The sequence below is a fragment of the Opisthorchis viverrini genome (genome assembly GCF_000715545.1).
Source record: "Opisthorchis viverrini unplaced genomic scaffold opera_v5_30, whole genome shotgun sequence".
Classification (NCBI taxonomy): domain Eukaryota; kingdom Metazoa; phylum Platyhelminthes; class Trematoda; order Opisthorchiida; family Opisthorchiidae; genus Opisthorchis; species Opisthorchis viverrini.
In genome coordinates, this window is record NW_008751686.1 from 63,033 (window position 1) to 83,739 (window position 20,707).

Here is a 20,707-nt window from a genome sequence, read left to right on the forward strand (position 1 = left end):
CCGACCTGATTAAAATCTGCTACATCTACAGGCCATCTCGGAAGTAGTATATGCTTTTGATTAGGCCAGCTGATTGGTTTTCTCCCTAACATCCAAAGAGGAACACTAAGTCATTGCATCAAGTGATGCGTTTCCTGGCATGTCAAAACTTAATTTCTGACTTTGGTTACCACTTACCGTCACCCCATATTTGAGTGAATATGCTTATCCCGCCCCACTCCATTATCATCATTAGTCTCTAATGTCTGTTTGTATAGCTTCGGGTAAAATGTCGAGAGGTCAGATAGAGATGGTTCATTCATACTAGGTTTCGTGAGAACGCCTCCAGATTTGGTTAAAAAAATCTCAGCAATCAACAATGGTGTGATAGTGTGATAGTGTACCAACTTCTAGATGAATTTCAAGTAAACTGCAACTTCGCGCAAGCGGTGTTTCACGAAGAATATCTGCACTGGAACGAATAATCTGTGTTTACAAATGCTGTAAATGTTGAGTTTTCAAAACCACTGACTCACGGATGAAGGGAGTGTTGGTTAATAGGACTGTTGCTGGTTGGTCAGCAGAGCCGCATAATCAATTTACAGACGGTTCGGCACAAATCGAGTTGGAATAAACGGTGCGTATTCGTGAAATAAGGCGAAGTGCAAGCCCTAGGTCACATCTTATACCTCCTGCCTAGCACAACTTTCTAGGATACACTATTACAAAAGGCTCAATAGTGCATGGAAGTTGAAATTTCAATCCGCCTGCCCTCGGATACCCAAAAAAACTGTTGAAGCGTTGCAAGCACTTAGATGAATGCTGTTACGCAGTAACCATTTCCGAACAATTTTTCGCACAAATGAGCCACAAGGCCTTCCTACTTTGCTTTGAAATTTTCTCCAAATGAATACAGACAATTAATTTTGAAAAGTCCAGCTTTGCAATGAAACAAATTTCAACTACGGGTGGCTACTAATGAAAGGAAAAAGGCCTTTGCTGCGGAGTTATTTATTAGAAAATGCCAAGTGACCAGTTACAGTCTATTGGACAGGGAAGCAAAACTCTCTCTTGCATCTTATTTACAAAAACTGGACATCCGTCTTCTCCTGAATGCATCTTCTTGAACTTTCGTGGATAGTAATTGACTCCAATCATTCATTGTTCAAATTCAAGTAAGTGCTACAAAGCGGCTCCACAAATTGCGCAACCGGTCTCCCTTTTCAAGAGATGCAAAGCAAAATTACAAGAACAAAACATACTACTCGCATGCCCCCCCCCCATCAGTGGTATCACCGTCACACTAATATCTAGAACAAGGTTTAGTGACAAAGATCACCTAACCAGTCTAAAGTCGTAACTTCAAAGTTCAAATTGCACTTTTAGCCACCATGTAACCGAAAACAGTGATTTTCAGAATGATCAGTTATTTGAGACAAATGTAGAATTCTTCAACTGATACGAAAAAATACCAGACAAAGTGTAACTAGACAATTTTAAACGCTATGACGAGATACGATTGCTCGCATGTGATGATTCGTCGCATGCATAACCTGGATTTGGCTGGATCAGATCAAGGGAGGTTTGAAAAATAAATCGCCTTGCGTGACACAAATACCATAGCATTCACAAGAGTCAACACAGAAATTCTCGTTCATGTCTTTGGTTCACAAGTGTGATCAACATGCAAGCATCCAACCAATATCCAAGCGTTCGTTCCATACAGCCTCGTGAAAGACTGGCATATTTGCCGCACGAATGCGTTCAGTATGCCATATTGCACTTCACGAGCTTGTGGGTACGTTAATGTTCACCCCAATGCAAATGATCATGGTACTACATTTGCTCGGCAGTAAGTAATAAATCACTTCTCTTCACTTTTTCTGACGTCGCCAGAACTCATTCATCCATTGTGTGGAGCTAATCGTTTAATATTCCAACCATCCAAACACGTAGAAATATGCCCTACCAGTCTGATCAAAACAAATATGAATTGAGCTAAACAGTTATGGAAATGAAGAATGATTTTCTTCCGAATGGAGACAGTACTTTTTCAAGTGATTTACCAGGCTCAGGGAGTAGATTATTAGCCACCGAATGCGTTCAAGCCACCAATACTCCAACACACTGGTGGGAACAAGGGAAATCATCTTGTATTGTTTGGTATTACTGATCAATTGCTTATCTAGCCAAAATTGCTTATTTGATCATTCAGTCGTTTCGAGATTTAGCTGGCAATGTTTGAGTCGTTCCATGCAAATTCCCTTTGCCAAGACTAATTGATCTACTGTGAATAAGTTATACATAGTTGCCGATGCAATGATGACGTCCCCATTGGACCATTCCACATTACTTTTTCTGCTGAGCCGTTTGGACCTGTAACTTTCAACCGGTTGCACGAGTGTTCAAAGTAAACCGCTTCAGATATTTTTTGTCACTTATCTTTTTTACCGTCCATTTAGCACGTAAGAGATGTCGCTGCTTGTTACTTCAGCATTCCTATCCGCTAACTCATGCTCGAAGTCGTTTGTTCGGCTGGCCGCTCATCTGTGAGTGAGCGCAGCTTGTCTACATTTGGAATGTTGGATGCCGTACCATTCAATACCAAAACTAAATAACACATTATCGATTTTTTCTGTTTCTATTGGTTTTAGAACGGAAAGCGTCATCGCTAAACCTCAATTCTGCTCACTATTTCATTGTCATTGTTCACTCAGTTGGTGTGATGGTGTACGACCAGGTTACTTACTTTTATCTTCCTCACACCATGTTCGTTGCCACGTGAAATTCATCACAGCCCCTGTAATTAACATTTCCACATCAATGCTTTAGTAATGCGGTTAATACTGGCCATATTTTGATAAGTTGGTGGAAGTTCTTTTTATAACCCGATTCATAACCGGACGTTCACTGATTTGCTCCATCAGAGGAGATAAAGTGTTGTAATCAATAAGGATAAAAGGTCCACCTTATTAATGTGAGATATCTAAATGGGTCGTGTCTGGACAACAGTCACCGCATTACGTTGGTTGCAAAACTAGCAGTACGTTAGCGCTTGCGCTCTATGGAGTCCAAGCTGGGGTTTCGGCAGGTAGCTTGACAATAGTATCACAATCCGCTGATAGAATAACCCAAAAGTTGTCTGAAAAAATCACCTTACTCACTTGGTGTTGAACTTGCTACAGAGAGAAACGAGATGCATTTTTTAGCAACAATAATCAGATTAGCCGGGAAAAAGGACCAACTAGGAAATTCTGGAATTGTGACGCGTGGAAGTTCTGGTGGGCAGTAGTCTGTGCCTGGAAAGAGTACACTGAGCTATCATTCAAGATAATCGCTAACTATTTTTCGGGAGGAAGTTTACACAGTGTGCACACAGAACTGCGGCACGCAGAGGTAAATAGACCTAGTTTATTAAACTTCCTGTTAATTATAAACGAGAGAATCAACATTCCTCAAAGTGTCCTTAAGTCTACAGAATTCTGGGATAAATTCAAGTCAAAATGTGTGAAAAATCAAAGACTTCTGCTTCTGTTACTCAACCATCTACCGCAAACTTCGGAAGCCTAAAATAACCAAGAATGGGTGCAAACCAAGCCGTAGGAGAATTGAAATTTTGTGGCAAGGCGGGAATCTACCAAATCACAACTATCACTACAAATAATCCGTATAGTAATTAAACAGATCTGGCCGTGGAAAACAATAAGGCCGAAGATTTGGTAACCCAGACGAGTAAGTTGACATTGAACTCCATCTTTTATCTGTTTCAACACAATCAGCCTATTCTGTCCGCACAAGAGTTTGCATATAACTTTTATGAATGTCTGCTACAGTTTTCAAGTTGCCAAAATGTTACACCCACTAGTGCTGTTGTTATCAATCAAAGTATCCCAGGAGATTTGTTTTGAACGAGGATTTCGTGAGCGATAGCTTTCATAAGCCTGCCGTCACAGAATGTATAATCAACCCACTAACCGAAAGTCCAGGGGTTTGAATCTCCCCAAGGAAACCCGGGACGCTCAGTGGCCAGCAGTTCTAACAAGTATAAACAAGCAAACTTGATTCTTGGCTTTTCAAAATTAGCTGATTTATTTTCCGAAAAGTTTGGGCAACAAGCAATGGACTTATTATTGGACAATGTTTCGCCTTTGACACAAAAATTTCTACAGATTAAGTGGCTGGGTTACGAGGTTGGTCAAGATTCAAGGTGATGAAGAATTAATCAGGTAGGTCGGATTAAGTCAGTGCCAGGTGCCTGCTAAATGATTTTGCTTGTTAGAGTGAGTCAGTAAGTGTTGAAACCAATGGGGGTATACATGGATTTGTTCACAGTTTAGGTTTAGGTTTGTTTCACGTGGAGCTTCCTCTTGAACGTCGTTTACACTTATCGTCCTTCTTTGTGGATGAGCTAGTGCTACGACAGTTGTGTAAAGGAGAGGGATTCTGTGAACTATGGTCGAGTTGGGATTTATACGCCCCCTTTTTGCTAATGACTTTAGATTCATTGAGAACCCCTCACGTCACTTGCCACAGACACTAGAACCGTTGTGAACTATTTCTCAACACACTCAAAATCCGTGTACACTAGTGTTATCTGTTCTTAGTCGAGCCACAGATCGGTTCACAAAAATGGTCTATCGCACAGCAGCTCAAGTGGGGATTACCAAGAGACTCTAAAAATAAAATACCCCGGGAGTTTGATTTGGTGACAGTCAAAAAGTACAGTGGCTCCAGCATCAAGACCCAGTGAGAAATGCACTGGCACACCAGCCATTTCACATAAAACAAAAATCGGACGTTATTTGACTACTACTGAACACAGCCTACATTTTGGTGGCGTTCTAGAAGTGAGAACATCATAAACGAGAGATACAGTTGGGTTCCAGGTGAGTCGGCCGTCAGAATTGAGTTGGTATGCTAATGGGTGTCATGATTATAAATTGTCCAAGTATAATAAAAGTCTGACGGAAATTCGGAAGTGCTCCTAACTGGCGAGCCCTAAAAGGGACAAACGGTTTGTGGGCTGTCGAGGAGTGTTCAGCAAACTTATCACTAAAGTATTACCTCTATAACTGATTTCACTCGTTGACTGAAGTCCTTATTGGGTGACAACATAGGCATGCATCACGTCGTGACAGTTTTTCCACTAATCGTTTTCTTACCAGTCGAAGCAAGTCATAGACTTCTAGTGGCACTGTGTTACACAAATCAGCTTTCATTCGACAAAAAGTAGTTGGTCAGGTTAGCCGAGTAGTAATTTTCTAACAAAAAACGTTAACTTTTAGATCAAAAGAGGCAAAAGGATGGGGGCGTTCGGTTGCAGTAACTCGAATCGTTAAACTGTTCTCATTGTTAAGTTTCCTTTTAGACGGACGTCCACCAGCTACCACAATAGATGATCGATTTTTTGTACTTGAAATATTTGCCAAACAACTGTTATTGATCTGATCCCACTGACGGCTTCAAAGTGCCATGAGGCACCAATAAAATTAAGCTCCCTGGTCTACCTGGTAATGTTTTGCATTTTATTATATTTTTGCCTTATATTGTTCTCTGCTATTGTTACTGCGTTGATCAGCAGCATACTTTTCTGCCATGCTCTGGTATCAAACCAGAACGCAGTTATGCAACAATTATCCACGTATTGTCGCAAAACCTTTTTGCACCACGCATTCATCTTATGAAGTTCTTGTTGAAATCGAACCTGGTTGCCTTTATTCAGATTAGTACCCAAAAATAACCATTTGAATCACATTGGTCTTATGTGAAAGGACCAAACCCGTTGAGAGAAACAGTTGAGCCCTCTCCATGAGCAGTATTCCATTTGTCGCCTATTGCACCAAAAAAGCATAATTATCGTCGGTGCATAACAAATGGTTTCGAACTGAATTATGCTTTATTCGCTTGATCGCGAACAATTTTCCCTGCTTACTTCTTCTGGCGCCAAAAGCCCTCGCGTCACCATGGTAACGGATCTATGCAAGCCCAATTTCCTGCGTTCCTTATTTGCATAAGTGCGTTCACCTAAGCAGGTCAAAGCTTATGTATTCAAGCTAAACTTTTTGCAGAAACAATTTCTAACGCTCTGCCTCTACGAATTTTAACGAAAACTGATTTTGATACCTACCAAGAAACTGTTTTCAACTAAAATGTGGTCCCGCTCCAAATACGCGTCAGTCTCCTTACTAAGTCTATTTAGAAAATACCTTTGAACTTTCAGCTTCAAATAAATTCCATCCGACATATAAGACGCCTTTTCATAGAGAAAAAAACGGCACGCAAACTGAAGCAACAGCTTTTGACTATCATCCAGGTATATGCCAATGGCAGATGTATTTTTGAGGTAGCAATGTGTTTGTCTCGCATTCCTCGTTTATTTCAATCACGCTGCTTCTGTGGAACGCCCCAATACAGAACACATTTATCGTCAGTATTCCATCACAGTAAAGTTTACCTTTAGAACTGGAAATCGACCCTTATAGGACTGGGAATTCGGAGTTTTTGAGCTCCTCCAGTCGGTTAACGAGAAAACACTACAAGCTGTGAACTTCAGCGGGAACTTTGCTTGGAGAACACTCCCCTTACTGAAGCACCGATGTCCGCTTTGTTTCCACCTGCTCGGCCCAACCCGGACAATTAAGTTCAGGCTGATTTGCAACATCCGATCTGTTTTCCAAAACGATTTGGTGTGCCTGAAAAATTAAACGCACCCATTTGAAGCCGGGAGGATGATAAACGAACAAAAAGGCTGTAGTGGTAAGTTTTCTACTCGAATGGATTATTAAGAGACCGGACTGTGATCTTATACCTAGTGGTTTACAATGGAAACACTTCAACAGCTGTTTTTTATAGGAGAATTTCACTATTAGCGAATATACACTCATTTGCAAACTAATTTGGTTCTTTCGAGAGACTCACCTGGAACCCAGCTGAATCTCTCGTTTATGATGTTCTCAGGCAACTGAATGTGCTGCACCAGGCCGCCTCATGTTTCAGTCGCTACGATATTTGAAATATCGCGATACATGTATATCTTTGTAATGTACTACTCCATATTGAAGTAAATATGCCAACCAAAAAAGCAAGAAACAAGGCTAGTTAACTGGAGGCGAGTTGTGAGTTCACAAGGAATCGTTGCCCTTGTTAAGAATACCTTCATACAAAGGTCAATTACGTGAACGTTAGAGTTATTCCCATTTGGGGGCAACTGAAGCTCACAGTTTATTGACTCAAACCATGCCAATACTACTCTGTTATCCAAAAGAAAGTGCCTTCAAAGGTGACGTGCTTGCAAGAAGAACACAAAACTGCCCAGCCCCATGTTTGTTTGGATTTCGTGAGGGATAAACCACCTTTCAAGAGAGATACTTCCAAGAAGAGAGCGAGCAGCCTTGTCAATCTGGTTGAAACGTATGCTTCATCTAAAGGCCATTTCACGTGCAAAACTGCAAATCTGACCGAACAGCTATGGATTCCCAGCTAAGAACATGATTCGAAGGATAGTAATCTCAGCGATGTTAATGAATCAGTATGAAGGCGTGACTGAACTGCTATCATCCAAAAACTTGAAACAGGACCTATGGATCCGGAAAAACTGACAAATTATAGCAGTCATACATAACCATCACTGTCAGCCTGGGTTTTTTTGATGAAGCGCTGCACTTGATTTATGTGTCGGATAGACAGAAACTCAAAAAGAAATTATTGGGCGCACTTTTCTGCTGAAACTACCTTGCAAGGTCACGCTGTCAACAATTTATACAAGTGTTTTTGGGCGTTTTGCTTTCTTCAGGATTATAAAACTAGGTGTCAAAGCGGAACAAAATCTCTTAGTCCCAGAGAAAACAATCCTTATATCACGGAAAACTTTAGAGTACTTTCTGAGTAGATTACCCTCGAGGAGTCGGGTCACTTATAAATTGAAAAGGAATTCGAATATTTTGTAGGAGCGGGGAGCCGAAACAAGTCTGTGGTAAACATTTTGGCCAAATGAAGAAACGAGTGCGCTCGGAGGATTCTAGGTGGTTGATTACCAGGTCCCTGAACACTTCGTTTTATATTGTAGGGCTCAAGTGCAAATGCACTCCACAATGCTGCGGAGGTACTAGGCTGACATGCTTTTACATGTAATATGCAAAATTTGAACCTAGAATTAATTCAGCCACTCGTGATTGTGTTTTCATTCACATCAACTGATGTACATCTTAACCCTAGAAAAGTACTTCTCTCCAGGACAAATCATTTACCACGGAGAGCAGCCTTAAGCATACATGCCCCGGAGTAGCATGGATTTATTGCACTTTATCTCTTAGTCTGATGGGTAATCACTGCTTACATTCTACGTTTCCACAAGCATTGTCTTCATGAGCTCTGTTGCAGGAGGTCAGCCAAACTATTATGCGAAATGTTTGGGCCGTATCTCCAATCAGTGTATATGCGAATGATACTGAGGCGTATTTTTCATCCATCGGTTCATTGATAACTGTTTTCCTTTGGCAGGCCGCTCCGATTAAGTGGTTTAGGGCAAAGCTGTTACGGTGGTGGAGATTCTTTCCCGCCCTCTAAGCTTTCCTCGTTCACCAGATACCCCGGTCGTTCTTAATGCTCTTCGCCTTTTGGTTTTTTGAAATATCTGTGTGTTAATATGGATTCCTAGCATCAGTCAGGACAAGCGACCTCAACGATATCTAGTGGTCATTCAGTCGTATCGGAGAAGTCAGACAGACACATTAACAACAGACATACAGCTTTGAACGCCGCTAGCATACCCACTGTTACACTTTGCCATACGTACTCCACGTTCTCACTACCAGTACCATGTTGGTTCATTGCACGCAGTAGTTGAGCTAAATCAGATCGATAGTGCTGAGCTATGGTAGTTATCCAAAGAGAGTGAATCGATATGCTTCTCGGTGACTTGCGGGGCGCCTGAAAGAGAGCGAACTGTCAGACGTGCTCGTACTGTGGCACGATTGCAATTCCCCCAAAATCAGAAGACTGGCTTGGGCATTCATGCCTCTGGCAACGACAACAATTTCACTGCTTTTTGATTGACCAATGAGCCCAGACAAACCTCGATAAAAAGTGTTCCTGGCCTCGCAACTGCAGCCCACTGACACTGCAAACGCGTGCCGGCTTGTATATTGGGTAGCACTGAGGTTGATTGAGCTAAATTGTAAAACGGGCAAAAAAACAATTGCACAGGAGCAGTACAAGTTAAACTTTGGTGTCATAATCCATCAGCCTTCATGAGATTGTTTGATGGCACATATGTCCCACTTAAGACGCCACCTGTCGAGAAGGAAGACACTTCCGCAATTTAAAATTCTGAATGTGGGGTCACTCCAATATCTGGAATCGTCGGCATTGTGAGCGAATTCATACCCTATGTGATGGGCAAAATAAACACTGGTCAGATGAGGGTATAAGTCGACATCTGCTGGTCAGGTTCATGTTTAAATCTCACCTTTAAATCTCCACTGTCGCAAACCTATTGATGAGCGGTAGTCCTATATTCAACAGCTCCAGCTAGCCTGCCAAGTACTTGATCATTGATGAATTTGGGTAAGCATACCAAAGCTCCGAGGAACTCGAGTTTTTTGGAATTCATTTCACCGTCAACCTTTAGGGTTATTCGGGTACGTATGTTCTCCGCGTTTAATGAGGCCTTTTATCCTCTGCGAAGCAAACACGTTTTGCTGAAGAACTAATTTTTCTATTTAGAGGCCCTAACATCCAAACTTCCCATTTGCAAGAAACGACCATCATAATCCGGTCTCATTTCAGTGCTCAGCTCATTTCCACTTTTCAGGACGCCATAACATCTTCGCAAGCTATATATTTTTTCTCCTTTCTGTGAATTGGTAACGTTGTAGTTTTCTGAAATCAGCGTTGTAAATCTTGTTTTTTTCGGTGCGTTGTTGTTACCAAACTTGGTTGAAAAGTGTGCATTTTGACAATAACCGAGGGTCATTATCAGCTTCCGAGTCCTCACAGCGCATAGAGTTTGCTATTGTAACATTCTCTCAAATCACCCTCTCCAGGGGTTACTCCACTTTGGATTCAGTCATTCTAACATGTACTTAACCCCAGACAGTGATAGTTTCTTAGTTCTCCTGAAAGATTGTAAAGACGGTGATAGACTTGCTCATTATCATCATAAGCTTTGTGACAGCCGATTATTTAAGTGTTGAATACTTTGATTTCCGTTTTGATTATGAAATCCACTTTCAGCCTTGAAAAAAATTGCGGTAGAATGTCTTGTGTAAACATCGTATTCCTTGGTCAGCAAGAATTCAAAGTTGCTTGGAAGAAGATTAGATAGAATTGCGTGATTTCAAACACACCAGTAGTGAATTTAATCGGAATATATAATTCTATTCTGAATGAAGGCTGACATCAATTCAGTGCGTAAGAGCGTATGATTGATGAGACTGGGAGCTGTAATGGAGCTGATTTATAAGTGAAGTGCTCTACCACCATGAACACTGCTTCCTGTTGACAAGGCAACTTCTTGGCAACTCAAATTTCCCAGCATCGTTCACTAACACCTATGAGAAAATCACACGCAAAACTTGTTGGTTTTATAAGGAAAAATAGATATCATGATTTTGATGTATGTTGGTATATTGGAATCATAAAACCACCTTCATGTACTGTTAACTTATCCGAACGCGGACAGGACAATACGGGATCTCACAGAGGACTTTAGCCATGACATCCACCATTTCCCCGATTGCTAAAGGAACGATAAGTATTAAAGCAGACAGTCAGGTATTTGCTGTTATCTACATCGGTGTATTTGTTGTAAAGTACTGCGTTATGGAAGGGCACCATCAGCTTCCTCCAAATTGAGGCCTTTTATTGAAACGTTGAATCTTTCGCCCTTGCAACCATTTGCGTGACTTTTTCCAGCCTGCCGGGATCCTCAGAGGCAGAGTGCTTAAATCAATGCGTCTTCAGTTGTTTTGGGTTGATTGCCATTCATCTTTCTGAATTCTGCTTACACCAAAATTCTCCGCTTTTTATTTCTCTCCTATCGAGAATGAATGCTTTTTCACCATACGGGACGAAATAATGAATCATTTCAGTTGAATTCAACACGAGTCTAAAAACCATGCTTTCTGCGTAAGTTTGAACAGCCAAATCTATTTTTTACATCCAACTGTCATTTTTTTACTTCTCGCCCCATTCAATCTTCTGATGTGAATAAACTGACAAGCATACTTAGACAGGCGTGTCCTTCGGACAGGGCAAAAGTTCACAGAAAAAGAAAATTACCAATTCGTTAAAAACAAGCTTCCACAGATTTGTGACGGAAGTTCATAAACACGATTCGAAGTCGCCTGACAACTGGTTGCCCACGCAGGGGTGATGTAAACCCAGTCTATCATCCTCCCTGGTAAGACAGAACTGACCGCCGAGACTGACAGCCATCACACACAAGTAGACTCATAAAAAAAGTCTTATTTCATGGTCTGTCGGCTATTACCGACTTGACCATCCACCAATTTGTTTCAACTAGATTTAAGTTCCTTTGTTGTCCAGCTTCTCGCCATACTAATTCAGCGCGGAAAGAATTATTCATCCACTACTTAACCATTCACTACTTAAGGCAACTGATTCTGCCATAGCTATATCTATAACCGATGTCTTAACTTAGGATTCGTCAACTGTCTCTTGCGCGATGCTTTTCATCCACAAGTGAATCACTGAGAAAACAGTCAAATGTAACACGAAAGTTGTGATGGTAAACAACGGTAAGCCGGAAATCTGCTGAACTGGCTCTTTGGAATAACAGTGAGGACGAGTGTTGAATAAAGCCCATTAATCACCTCACATAAGAACTTCCCATTTCAAAAAGCTTCATGCCCGTTTCTATAAAACAGGGTTAGGATTTCTCTAGAACAGTGTCACATTCCAAAACGCGAAGAGGCTTGCTGGCAGGAACCGTCTTAACAGCAACATCCATTCACTTATTTTCCGAAATTGACTTACACGAACTATTCATATCTATATTGACTGTTTATACAAACCGCTGTGACTTCATCCTCAAATTATTTCGCCGTAGTTTCATTGAGGAAAAATTCAACAAATGAAGTTGACTTTGAAGGCTTCGGTGTTCATCTACAAAATACCGGGACATATTTGGTTTTCATAATCAAGGGCCATATATTTGTTACATGTTTCTGTCTAATGAGTCCATTCCATGTGACGCGGCTCGGCACCTGACCGCAATTTTCTTCCGTCAGTCCACCCGACTGACAGTTTGTGGTAACCACTAGCGTGGTAGTAAACAGAATCCGATGTTACAGATTAATTACGTTGCACAGCACTTGGAATTGTAATGCAACTTTATTGTTCCCTTTATAACAGATACCCACGAATGGCCCTGCTCAGGCAAAATTCCAGGTGCTTCTTCACTCACCAATGTCAGAATTGCGCATGCATCTCTCTCATAATTTGAAACCATGGCAAGATTGCACAACGCCAATATATCTGTGACAGTCTAGTGCACAGGTAAGTTCATCACAACCCGCCTGAGTTATAAAAAGCCTACACCGATTCACGATGAGTTGTTCAGCTGATAAAATGGTTCGCGTCAATTCGGTTTTCGACGACTTGGTCACGTATTGAATTGAAACTGGTCAGACATACCTTGGTCTAATACCAACAGAAGAAATTCAACCCCGCCACTGTAGTCTCCTGTGCATGAAGACCCAAGTGTTCGTGGTCTGTCTACACTGCTTAACTTAATTTGTCAACCAAAACGCGCCTTTTCATTGTCCTGAACTTTATTCACCCTTCCTCTATGGATATACTGTTAGATGCAAGAAAACAGAGGCTATTATTACCTTACGTATGCGCTCAACAAGACGGTTAAAGACTGTGGTCCTATGGGACACGTCCAGAATAACTAGCAAGTTAAACTTTCCATAGAGGGCACACTGTGCACTAGAAAGCACTCATAAAAGTTGACCCTCCACGAACTAAGTCAAACTAAGTTTTTTGTCACACGTCTATATTTTGTGAAAACGGGAGAAACCGTAGTGTTAAACTGACGAACGAATCCAGAAAGCAACGACTAGTGAGTAATGACACCGGCGCCGTTTGGCCTCGCTACGCCATCTTGCATGTGTGTTACACTCAAACGAAGTCGTCCAACCTATGATCTAACGAAGTCAAGTGAGGAACGCTCGATACTGGTGATGTCCGTGGTCCAGTACTTTGATTCAATAGAAACCAACCATTTTGTGGACCGCAATAAAAGGAATATGGGAGCGAAGTACTAGCCCATACTAAGAACCAGCCAGCTGACTAAGCAGGATATACGGGGTGGGTTGGTATGTTTGGCAACGCAGCTTTTCTAGTGAAAACGAATCATTAGAATTTTAACGTTCAGCTGTTGGACATCTGATAACGAGCGAGTGAACGGGAGTGTTTACAAATGAATGTCTCTACAAAGACCAATGTGAATATACTTAAAAATTCACTCAAAGACTGAAAAGAGCACAAGCAAAGTCCAATTTTTGTCATTGATTTGTTGAGGATTGAACCATACATGTTTGAAAAAAATTTCCACGTAAATCCCGCGTACAAAACCAAACGTGTTAGCTAACAACTTTCGGAATAAAAAAACCGTCAAGTTCTCCGGTTCATATTGTGCATGATAAATTTTTCTGAGTGAAGGCGTAAACCGTCAGTACGGATAACGCAGGCCTTTGCACACGACAATAAAGTCAACTCCAAGTTCACCCTTCTGAAATGCACACAAAGTTAGAAGAAAAACTTCCTAATAGCTTGCTTAAAGATGAACACCCCTTCATTGTGCATGGTGTTGGTGGCCAAAATATGATCATAAACTATAGACGTAGTGATAGTGTTCTACAAAATTTGACACTATCCGAAATTGTGATTTTTGCTGTACATCAAAGCCGGTTTCATTCTTAGAAGCTAAAAGGTAGTTTAGGTGTAGCTTCGTTCACGCGCAAACTGGGAGCTTATGAGGACCATGGCTTTGTTTTTACAAGTACCGAGCTCATTACTAAACGTGTCGACTACTGCTTGTAGTTGTGTGGAAATGCGCGACGTTCCCTACACCAGTTTATAACGTAAAGCAGTGTTCCGGCAAGGAAACGGATATACCGGAATGCCTATTGAACTCGTTATGAACAGTGTTAAAAGGTGAGGCAGTTTTCAATCGGACTACAACCCCAAATTAGTCATAAATGCGACTTTCTTGTACTCTGATGTGTTGTCCAACCGCCAACCTCGTGCTCACTAAAGCGTTAGTGATGCGTACAAGTGACTAAAAGTGATTACTTGAAAAGTAAAGAGAAATAACATGGACGTCACTATCTTCATTATTTCTTTCGTATAACGTTAGGTTGCATATATTTGTGCTTACTCTCAAGGTTAGTCATAGCTTCCTTACGTTTTTATCAAGTCGGTAACTAAGTCCGTTCGGAACGTATGCACTCTTGCCCCATTTGCAGTAGAAACACAATGTGTTCTACGCCAATCTCAGACTCACAAATAGTTTGTTTGTTTGTAGAAAACCATACACGACCATTTTCGACAAAGTGCCCTGAAGCAATTTTTCTCTTACGAGCTCCCTTTTACAAGCCACCTAAAATTTCCAAATCTGTTTTCCAGAAGTGAAAAATTAAAAGCTGCATGGAGTGCTCACGTCAGTCTAAACTCGGCAACATATCATTTGGAAAATCAACGGACAGAAGATCTTCAGAGAGCATCCTGTGTTAAACAAAAGAACTTACGTACTCACTGGCGACGGACAAGTTAACTCTGTAGCTTGCAATATCATTTTTTCCACACAGGTTGTTAGCCCGAACTCATTTTAAAGCAATACTAAGCATGTAGGTGATTCTTGATATGACATTACCCACATGGATTCTGAAATACTCTTGAAAGTCAACGAAGGGTTGCTTCAGCTTCAAAGCACTGTATTATCAGGATTACTAATTTGCTAGCTTCAATATCTTTCCCATCACAACATCAGACAGACTCCGCGCAGCATGCCGTGCGGAAACATGCCTTTAATGCACTGGCCCGGGTTTTTCCAACTTTCCTACAACGTCATATTGACTTACGCCCGATTTATGACTGAATATACATCCCTGTCCTTTGCTATAAGGTGGTGCTATTTCTGCAACCGAAGAACTGTGAGATGGCCGACATTTGCGTTTGCGGATGGTAGATGCAATAGTGCCACCATTCTCCAAAACACAGCGACATAAATTGCTGCACAAATTACTGAATATTAGAACAGTTGGCCTGTTCTAAATAAAAACACAATAGAAAACCATAAAATTATGTGGCATTTGTTTTCCAATTTCCGGACGTTTTGTGATACGCTTCGGAAGTTGAAAGCAAAGCCCAATTGGTGGACATTTGTTCATTTGATGTTCAATTAAGCAGGCAACTCTTTGTCGTTCTTGTTCGTGCAGATGTGGAACCCTGAGCTCGTGAGTTGTTCATAACATTCTCCAACGACTGTTGTAAGCTATGTTAGCTTAGTGATCGATTGACCTCAAGAGTTTTGACGTTTTACAAATCAGTCTGTTGATGTCCATAAGGTTAGATGATCCAGTTATCCAACACCAGAGAATTTCATCACAGTGAATCAAAATTTGATGCTCTAACTAGTAACTTTATGGCAAGTGTTAATTTAGCACAACCTATAGTCTCTTATGCTTAAGATTTGGCAACTTTCCAGCTCCAAAGACCACCGCTTCACGTCGTCGAGATTCAGGGTTATGAACTCACTTTGTTGTGAACGACCTGATGAACATATCCTTCTAGGATCGTCTCACCTTCATGACTCACTAAGGCCCATACTGTGGTGCAATAAATACGATCGTATTCCAATATTGTTTTATGTGAACGACCTGATGAACATATCCATCTAGGATCGTCTCACCTTCATGACCCACTAAGGCCCATACTCTGGTGCAATAAATACGATGGTATTCCAATATTCTCGTGCACAAAAGGTATTCAGAATTCATCGGGCGGCCGTAGGTTTTTAGCAGGACAGCGTACTCTTCGGCCAATCCTGGTCATCTTACATTTCAGTTCAGTGTACTTCTCTCTCTAAGCAGCTACTGAAAGGACGATCTCGCTACATACCGAATCCTGGTAAGGAAAATAGGCTTTGCGCTACTGAGCTTTGCTAGTCTCGACTGTATGCTAGGTATCAACAACTGGCCACATTTCAGGTCCGCGGTTCGGTACAAATTGTGTCCTCCGCAAAGGTTGGTTTGTACTCGGATTAACGATATGATCACTTGAGAGTAGTCCCAGCGCTTTAGCAACAACTGTCTTGAGCGATACTTGTCCCAATCGAATTCATCGGACTGAAATCACATAATAGTACATACTCTCAAACAACTCACGCAAAATACTCTGAGTGAAAAAGAATCTCATGTCACTACCGAGTTGTAGACAGCGTGATTGCTGTGTTTGCTGAGCTTGGTAGTTTACTTGAACACGTTTAGTCATCGGTCACGATTAAATTTTCAGATATTCGCAGATTAGGACCAAACCATCAGTTAGCGGTTCGTCAGCATTCAGGCGTTCAGAATACCATGTTCGTGTAAGATGAGCACATTTTCAGCGGAAATAAGTTTGCGCTACAGAACTAAAACCGAAATTATGATCTGTCACCCCACACAAAACCCATCTGTTTGTTCCGCACAGTCGGTGAGTTTATGTTCAAAGGTTCAGGAAAAGTACACCGTAAAATTCATGGAAACTCTAAGCGAGCTGTCCGCAACGAAAAGTGTAAAACCTAGGCTTGAGGTGACCCGGATAAGCTATGCTTGTCCCAAAACATAGTAATGTGATTAGAAATAATTCTGGCCCGAACTTTAAGTGTGCTGACTACCATCAAGAGCCTGAGAACAAATTCATTTGAGCAAGCCTCTGACACAGACTGATTCACTTTGGCAACACAGTTTTAGGGAACAAACTAAGTTCGCCACCGTAAAACAGAATTATTTCCTGTTTTTGTAAAATTACAGCATAATGTGCCAATTTTATTGGAAAATCTCTATTGATTTTTCATAGCGTCAGTTTCACTGAGTACAAAGATTTAGTCAGGCATTGTCATATTTATCTAATTTCCATACAAAATAAAGGTGCCAGTCGGAATCAAGCCAATAGAAAACACTGGGCTGTTAAACAAGAAGTTATCCTCACTGTAGCAATAGCAGTAATGTTTCCACAACTTTCTTCCTGCTCTCAAGCTGATAGTGAGTTTACATGACCACGAGACTTTAGAAAGGCCCATGAGAGAATCAACAGAAACCTCACTCTTAAGCTTGATCTTAAAGATAAATAATCCTAACTCCAACTGTGAGAGCTCACAATTGGTGACAATCTCAGTGGACCAGATTAGTACATATGCCGGATGAGACTGTCATCGTGAATTTATTTAGTTTTAGACGTAATACACAGCTCACAAGATCGCTAAAATCTCTTCGACAGCGGTCGACATGTTTCGCCATTTTTGGGGTTCATCAGTTGGACCCACTGCTCCAGTTTCCGTCAAAATCATGTTCTAATTGAACCAGAACTGGACAGACTTCGGCAATTATACTCATTAGCATGCTTATTTGGTTTTGACGGAAAACCCTACTGGAACCCAGCTGAATCTCTCGTCTATGGTGTAATTAAGCAAACGACTCTGTTGCACCATGCTACGCGTTACATTGTATAGACGTAATACATAACTAATAGGGTTGCTGAAAACTTGTATCACGTTTGTGTCGTGTGTTGAACACCAATACCCACCATCAAACCGGCCGATTGCTTCGGAAGAGCCTTTTACTCGTTTGCAAACAAATTTGGTTCTTGCAAGAGACGCACCTAAAACCCAGCTGAATCTCTCGTTTGCGATGTTTCGGGGGAACTGGATGTGCTGTACCAGGCCACCTCATGTTTCAGTCGCTACGATATTCTAGATATCGCGATGCAAGTATATTCGTAACGCACTACTCATAAGGTTGTTGAAGGCCTTTTACTTGCTGCATTTAGCAGTTGGTCATTTTCGCCTCAAACTTCACTGCTTAAGAATCAATTCATAGGTTTATCAGCGATACGCTGCACTGAGCAACTTTACAACAAAGTACAAGAGTTATTATAGCGATGGAATCATTGCTTAACTTGTGCAGTCAATGACCTGGAAAAAATTACTAATCACAGTTTGTGTCTCAAACAATGGATATTACTGAAAAGAGTTGCTTTCATGTAGGTCTCTTTCTAGTCTGACACTTGTCCAAATTGTGTACTTGACACTCCGCATGATTCCTCACAGAAATTTGGTCTTATCATAGTGCAACGACATGCCCACCTCAGGGCCCCAATAAGCTTCATCATGGATGTCGTTTATCATTCGCGTTGACGTCTGTATAACGTTACTCCATAGGTAGAGATTCAGCAAACTCCAGCAGCAGAGTAGAGACATCTAACCTAGCCACTTCTGACAGCACTAGCTTTTCTTTAGCATTCACCCTCCATTCTCGTATCGCATAACTCCTTGCTTTATAAAGCCTGGAAGTGAGTGTTTACTACGGTTTCTTTTCTTTGATGATGGTGGTGAGCTGTGCACAATACAACATTGTAGCTGTGCGTTGTCATGGGTTACAACCCTCTAAAGAATTCGAGCGTTCTTCAATAAAGTTGCCTATGTTCTCTCAATTTCGCTTACTATCCTCAGAATGGAAACTAGCTTCTGTTGTCTCCATCCCTGTGTTCACGAACATGCTATGAAAAATCACTGACGACTTATAACCATATTCCTGCTTCTAAACATGTTCGATGGGATAGGGTGTTGCTAACTGCATTCAGCACCAGAACGTTTGGGAATTCATTCGAAATTCAGTCCGCCAAATTAAGTCAATCTGTACTGAAGAGCCAGCTTCATTCTCATTCATTCAGTGATGCGTACTTCCCTAATGGCGACCAAGAGCGCCTCAGCATCATTGTGGTTAGCTCACACGTCTTGATGACACCGCCCGACTCATCCTTCAGTCACGAAATCCACATCGGGTAGTCATATGCTGACCGGCCCTTCAAGTGACGACTTCACAGATCAAAGATTAAGCCATCATGTGAACTGCTCTTCGTTCGGAACTGCTTACTGTTTGTTGGAGCAGAGAGGAGACTTAAAAATTTATTTCGAGATTCGCCCAAGATATGGACGGTATGATTACCTTGGACTCTTCGAATCACTTTTCAACCATATGGGAAAACACAGTTTCATCATGAGTCGCTTGTTACTGTTCATTCCCCTAAGCGTAACTTCTTGCAAGACGCTGGAAATCTTCACTAAGGCGAATAGATAAAAATGCGCATATTCAATGTCTTTCCGACTGTTTTTCATTACGTCACTATGGAGCTTGCTATATCTAGAAAAGAAAGAAGCGTTTCCTGAAAGACAGTGGATAGACCTTTTTACTGGACACAATAGCGCTTAGGATTCATAATTTATTTCATTATTTCACAGGCCTTATTCGAACTCCGTCTCTATTGTTTAAGTTCAACCGCATTAGTTTAAAATCAAATCAACCAGGGCTAGTTTTCCTACACAAATAGCAACTGCAACATCGATTAGAGCGAAACCAAAGCAGGTTGTTATATTTGATCCCCCCTGCTTTAGGTATGAGGTAGAACTATTTAGTTCTATTTCATCTGCGTCATTCTAGTCCACTTTCTTGGAACTCTGCCGTGGTGAAAAACAAAAGAACAATGAGTCCAAATATTTTACCTCTCCCACGACGTGTACTGATACACGTCGTTTGTGTATTGACAGATAAGTCTGAATTCCTTCTCAGTTTTTTCCTTCTAAAAAAGTAAATTATCGGATAAAAACTACATTTGTTTTTAATGCTGACCAGACTGGGTTAGAATTCGTCCACTAATGAACTTTAGGCATTCGATACGAGAGCGCAAAGCGAAACATTTGCAGCAATAGAAAAACCCACAGTTTACGAAAAATTTTGAAGTCCGCAAAGGTTTTTTTTGTGGAACAGAACTACATTCATTTCGCCCACCTTCAGTGTGATATGCATCTCGTTCCGAAGGCTTCCTCAATTGGCCCCACGGGGAGAATAAGAAGCTAAACCTTGTATACTCACAACTTTTGTGTTCAATGACACCGTGTTAAGGAACTTCGTGGGTTTTTAAAAATTGGTATCCAGATAGACGTAAAAGCCAAGCCTCTAAAATGGTTTATTCATTGTATGCCAGTAGAGCCCATTTGCCTGGAATTATTATTTGAACATGATCCAGCTTGTGGACTAATGATTAAAAGACACAACAGAATATTCGAAAAAGCACTCATTGCAGTCTGTTTACGTATGTCATTTACCGGCTGTTCACCGGTCAGACAACAGGTGACGGGCCACATCAGTTGCACCTGTCGGTTTACCTGCTCCTGTGGAGAGAGTTACTTTGATGGAACAATCAGGCAGCTGTCCATACAAATGTTGGAACAGCTCTCACCTGGTGTCCAGAAACCAAACGACGTATGATTATAGTTCGGTTTGAAGCATTTGATTACCAACACGTGAATGCTGTCATCTATCTGCAAAGAAGCCCCCAACTTACCAAAGTCTTTTGGAATGAGGATTCCGGCTATAATGTTGGCTTTTATTTCAAAAATTCATCACCCTGAACTTTGCGTTGAAAAGCTATTATGACCAGC